Below are 5735 nucleotides of genomic sequence, written 5' to 3' on the forward strand. Positions count from 1 at the left end.
CGCTGGGCAACGGAGACGAAGGCGAGAGGGGTGGACGAAAGTCTTTTCCCCCGCGATCAAGCCCGTCGAGCGGCTTTTGTCGAGTCCCGAACGAGAAGGGAACCTGACCGAGTCTGCTTTTAGGAAGACGAAGGCGCCTCGGATCGGGCACCTGCGAACCTCCAGCCGCGGTCCCCTCGAACCGTCTCTTAACTCTTCCCCGGAGGGAAGAGGGAGACGGAACGAAAAGGTCCGATAGATTGGAATAGCGACCCTCAGACAGGCGTGGCCCCGGGATTGACCCGGGGCCGCAATGTGCGTTCAAAGTGTCGATGATCAATGTGTCCTGCAATTCACATTAGTTCTCGCAGCTGGCTGCGTTCTTCATCGACGCACGAGCCAAGTGATCCACCGCTAAGAGTTGTACTCTTTATGGTTGTTTTTGTTTCGAAGCCATGTAACCAACAGACACAAAAAGTGACGGTTTGAAATAATGTTTTACGGCAGCCGCGGGTACGGGCGCCCCGGAACGCCTAAGCGAACTCTGGGGTCATCAAACCGCGCCGCCGAGCCGCCTCCGGAGTAAGAAACCCCGCAGACGGACTTCGGGGGCCAGGTACCCGTCTCCCTTTGGCCGTAAAACACGTTTTTTGCTCAGGACACCGTTTTTCGATCAAGTCATTAAAAGGCCGAAGGGAATCCCTGTAGTTCCCAACGTCGGGCCGTGGCTTGAACATTTTTTGTTTGTGGAAATGGGAGTCGCGCCTACTGGGAGACACTACCAACCCAAGTCCCGGTAATGATCCTTCCGCAGGTTCACCTACGGAACCTTGTTACGACTTTTACTTCCTCTAGATGATCAAGTTCGATCGACTTTTCAGCACAGCACCAAGGCCCCGCGAAGGAGCCCCGGCGTGGCCGATCCGAGGACCTCACATAACCATCCAATCGGTAGTAGCGACGGGCGGTGTGTACAAAGGGCAGGGACTTAATCAGCGCGAGCTGATGACCCGCACTTACTGGGAATTCCTCGTTCATGGGGAATAATTGCAATCCCCAATCCCCGTCACGAACGGGTTTAAGCGGATTACCCGCGCCTCTCGGCGTAGGGTAGGCACACGCTGGCCCGGCCATTGTGGCGCGCGTGCAGCCCCGGACATCTAAGGGCATCACAGACCTGTTATTGCTCCATCTCGCGTGGCTATACGCCACTGGTCCCTCTAAGAAGTTAACCGCGACCGCGGGGGGCCGCGTAACTATTTAGCACGAAGGAATCTCGTTCGTTATCGGAATTAACAGACAAATCACTCCACCAACTAAGAACGGCCATGCACCACCACCCACAGAATCGAGAAAGAGCCATCAGTCTGTCAATCCTTTCCGTGTCCGGGCCGGGTGAGGTTCCCCGTGTTGAGTCAAATTAAGCCGCAGGCTCCACTCCTGGTGGTGCCCTTCCGTCAATTCCTTTAAGTTTCAGTTTTGCAACCATACTCCCCCCGGAACCCAAAGACTCTGGTTTCCCCGCACGCTGCCCGGCGGGTCATGGGAATAACGCCGCCGGATCGCGGGTCGGCATAGTTTACGGTCGGAACTACGACGGTATCTGATCGTCTTCGAACCTCCGACTTTCGTTCTTGATTAATGAAAACATTCTTGGCAAATGCTTTCGCTTTCGTCCGTCTTGCGCCGGTCCAAGAATTTCACCTCTAGCGGCGCAATACGAATGCCCCCGGCCGTCCCTCTTAATCATGGCCCTGGTTCAGGAAACCCACAAAATAGAACCGGAGTCCTATTCCATTATTCCTAGCTCAGGCATTCAGGCGAGTTTGGTGCCCGCTTTGAACACTCTGATTTTTTCAAAGTAAACGCTCCGGACCCCTGAGGACCGGACACCCAACCAAGGGCATCCGGGGGGCGCCGGGAGGCAGGGTCTGGGACAGGCGGTAGCTCGCCTCGCGGCGGACCGCCAGCCCACTCCCGAAGTCCAACTACGAGCTTTTTAACTGCAGCAAATTTAATATACGCTATTGGAGCTGGAATTACCGCGGCTGCTGGCACCAGACTTGCCCTCCAATGGGTCCTCACCCATGTGTTTAGGATACGTTCATTCCGATTACAGGGCCTCGAAAGAGACCTGCATCGTTATTTTTCGTCACTACCTCACCGTGTCGGTAATGGGTAATTTGCGCGCCTGCTGCCTTCCTTGGATGTGGTAGCCATTTCTCAGGCTCCCTCTCCGGAATCGAACCCTGATTCCCCGTTACCCGTGGTCACCATGGTAGCCCCCTATGCTACCATCGACAGCTGATAGGGCAGACATTCGAATGAGACGTCGCCGCCGCGGTGGGCGCGCGATCGACCCGAGGTTATCTAGAGTCACCAAAGGGCCGGGGGAAACCCTCGCGGGTCCCCCCGGGTGGGTTTTGGGTCTGATAAATGCACGCATCCCGGCCCCCCCGAGAGAGGACCGGTCAGCGCTCGTTTGCATGTATTAGCTCTGGAATTACCACAGTTATCCGAGTAACGTGTGGAGCGATCAAAGGAACCATAACTGATTTAATGAGCCATTCGCAGTTTCACTGTACCTTCCGTGTGCACTTAGACCTGCATGGCTTAATCTTTGAGACAAGCATATGTTACTGGCAGGATCAACCAGGTTGCTGCGAGTGGTTTTTGTCACAGAAAAAACCATTGGTTCTTAGAGGGGAGAGGGATCGGCCCCGTACCGTCCGAAGGACCCCCCGGGGAGGGGGGGGACGGGCGGAGAGGGCTCGTCCGAGCTCACCCCTCATTGCTCCCAGTGGAAATTAGTGTGGCAACTCCGCTGCGCGAGTTCCCGCTTGCTTCGGGGATAACAAGGAAACGCTCGTTCCGAAACCGGGGGTCCGGAGCTTTTTGAAGCCGGGTGCTGGAGCTCGGTTGGACGCGAGGACCACCGAGGCATCCGAGTCCGACGGCTCCGGGCCGACCGGTTATCGTGTAGGGCAGATTGAGATATAGACGGGCCGTCTACGACTCCCTCGGATAGGTTCGGAAAGGTCCTCCCCCTGACGGAGGACCCCCCTGGAGGCTAACCCGCTGGGTCGGGTAGGAACGCACCGCGCACAGTGGCCACGGAGGGCCGCGCGGTTGCCTACCCAGGCGGGGCTCGGTAGTCCATTCGATCGGGTCAAAATAATGAAAGAGATACCCCCCCTGGAACCGTCTCTGGAAGTTTGGTTTTTCCTCCGTACCGCCTGGGGGGCGGGGGGCGGGACGGAGGCCGACCTGCGGAGCTTCTTGGTCGGGTAGGATCGGGTCCGTGTTATAGTGTCCAAAAATCCACTTTGGAACCATTATTGGGGCTTTATTTAAGCTCTGCCATGCTTAGAAATGAATGGAGAATCATCTCCAGTGCTTGGACCCCTAGTCATTGCCACTCTCCTCAACAGTCCGACGGCACCCCTTTGAAAAACCCCCCGACGAAAAATCCTCCAGAGCGCGGGCGAACTCGCTCCGAGGCCGACCGGAGTGCACCTTCGTCGGGCAAGGGAGTCGGGCGAAGGGGGTCAGAAATCCTGGAGCTCGCCACCCTCACTAGTTTTTGGCGTGAAATGGTAGACCAAAAGTGGGGACTTAGAAAAATTTCGCACTTTTTCGACCTACCACTGGTAGACCGAGTGGGACTTAGTCATTTTTTCAGCTTTTTCGGGCCTACCACTGGTAGACCAAGTTGGACTTAGTCATTTTTTCAACTTTTCGAGCCTACCACTGGTAGACCAAGTTGGACTTAGTCATTTTTTCGACTTTTCGAGCCTACCACTGGTAGACCAAGTTGGACTTAGTCATTTTTTCGACTTTTCAGAGCTACCACTGGTAGACCAAATGGGACTTAGTCATTTTTTCAACTTTTCGAGCCTACCACTGGTAGACCAAGTTGGACTTAGTCATTTTTTCAGCTTTTTCGGGCCTACCACTGGTAGACCAAGTTGGACTTAGTCATTTTTTCGACTTTTCAGAGCTACCACTGGTAGACCAAGTTGGACTTAGTTATTTTTTCAACTTTTCGAGCCTACCACTGGTAGACCAAGTTGGACTTAGTCATTTTTTCGACTTTTCAGAGCTACCACTGGTAGACCAAGTTGGACTTAGTCATTTTTTCAACTTTTCGAGCCTACCACTGGTAGACCAAGTTGGACCTTAGTCATTTTTTCGACTTTTCAGAGCTACCACTGGTAGACCAAATGGGACTTAGTCATTTTTTCAACTTTTCGAGCCTACCACTGGTAGACCAAGTTGGACTTAGTCATTTTTTCGACTTTTCGAGCCTACCACTGGTAGACCAAGTTGGACTTAGTCATTTTTCGACTTTTCAGAGCTACCACTGGTAGACCAAGTTGGACTTAGTTATTTTTTTCAACTTTTCGAGCCTACCACTGGTAGACCAAGTTGGACTTAGTCATTTTTTCGACTTTTCAGAGCTACCACTGGTAGACCAAGTTGGACTTAGTCATTTTTTCGACTTTTCAGAGCTACCACTGGTAGACCAAGTTGGACTTAGTCATTTTTTCGACTTTTCAGAGTTACCACTGGTAGACCAAGTTGGACTTAGTCATTTTTTCAACTTTTCGAGCCTACCACTGGTAGACCAAGTTGGACTTAGTCATTTTTTCGACTTTTCGAGCCTACCACTGGTAGACCAAGTTGGACTTAGTCATTTTTTCGACTTTTCGAGCCTACCACTGGTAGACGAAGTTGGACTTAGTCATTTTTTCGACTTTTCGAGCCTACCACTGGTAGACCAAGTTGGACTTAGTCATTTTTTCGACTTTTCGAGCCTACCACTGGTAGACCAAGTTGGACTTAGTCATTTTTTTTCAACTTTTCGAGCCTACCACTGGTAGACCAAGTTGGACTTAGTCATTTTTTTCAGGTTTTCGCACCAACCAGTGGTAGACCAAGTTGGACTTAGTCATTTATTTTTTTTTTTCGACTTTTCGCACCTTCCACTGGTAGACCAAGCTGAACTCACCCAGGCCTGGGCCTCAGTCCTCCACCCAGCCCTGGGGCCTCAGTCCTCAGCCAATCCCCTGGGGAACCAGCCCTGGAGGACTCACCCAGGCCTGGGCCTCAGTCCTCAGCCAATCCCCTGGGGAACCAGCCCTGGAGGACTCACCCAGTCCTTGGGCCTCAGTCCTCAGCCAATCCCCTGGGGAACCAGCCCTGGAGGACTCACCCAGGCCTGGGCCTCAGTCCTCAGCCAATCCCCTGGGGAACCAGCCCTGGAGGACTCACCCAGTCCTTGGGCCTCAGTCCTCAGCCAATCCCCTGGGGAACCAGCCCTGGAGGACTCACCCAGGCCTGGGCCTCAGTCCTCAGCCAATCCCCTGGGGAACCAGCCCTGGAGGACTCACCCAGTCCTTGGGCCTCAGTCCTCAGCCAGTCCCCTGGGGAACCAGCCCTGGAGGACTCACCCAGTCCCTGGGCCTCAGTCCTCAGCCAGTCCCCTGGGGAACCAGCCCTGGAGGACTCACCCAGTCGCTGGGCCTCAGTCCTCAGCCAGTCCCCTGGGGAACCAGCCCTGGAGGACTCACCCAGTCGCTGGGCCTCAGTCCTCAGCCAGTCCCCTGGGGAACCAGCCCCTGGAGGAATCACCCAGCCCTTGGCCTCAGTCCTCCGCCCAGTCCTGGGCCTCACTCCTCCACCCATCCGGGGGGGGAACCAGGCCTGGAGGTCCCGGCGCACCAGTTAACCTTGGCACCCCGCACTTAAGCACA

At 54.5% G+C, this 5735-nt stretch overlaps 2 non-coding genes across 2 annotated transcripts; both read right to left on the minus strand.

Moving 5' to 3' along the window:
- Positions 1-248: 248 nt before the first annotated feature.
- On the minus strand, positions 249-402 carry LOC125798708 (5.8S ribosomal RNA). The gene has a single exon (XR_007437510.1). It is a non-coding gene; the product is annotated as a 5.8S ribosomal RNA (ribosomal RNA).
- A 374-nt stretch (positions 403-776) lies between these two features.
- LOC125798699 (18S ribosomal RNA) lies at positions 777-2638 on the minus strand. The gene has a single exon (XR_007437502.1). It is a non-coding gene; the product is annotated as an 18S ribosomal RNA (ribosomal RNA).
- Positions 2639-5735: the final 3097 nt, after the last annotated feature.

Source organism: Astyanax mexicanus, unplaced genomic scaffold (assembly GCF_023375975.1).
Source record: "Astyanax mexicanus isolate ESR-SI-001 unplaced genomic scaffold, AstMex3_surface scaffold_79, whole genome shotgun sequence".
Taxonomy (NCBI): domain Eukaryota; kingdom Metazoa; phylum Chordata; class Actinopteri; order Characiformes; family Acestrorhamphidae; genus Astyanax; species Astyanax mexicanus.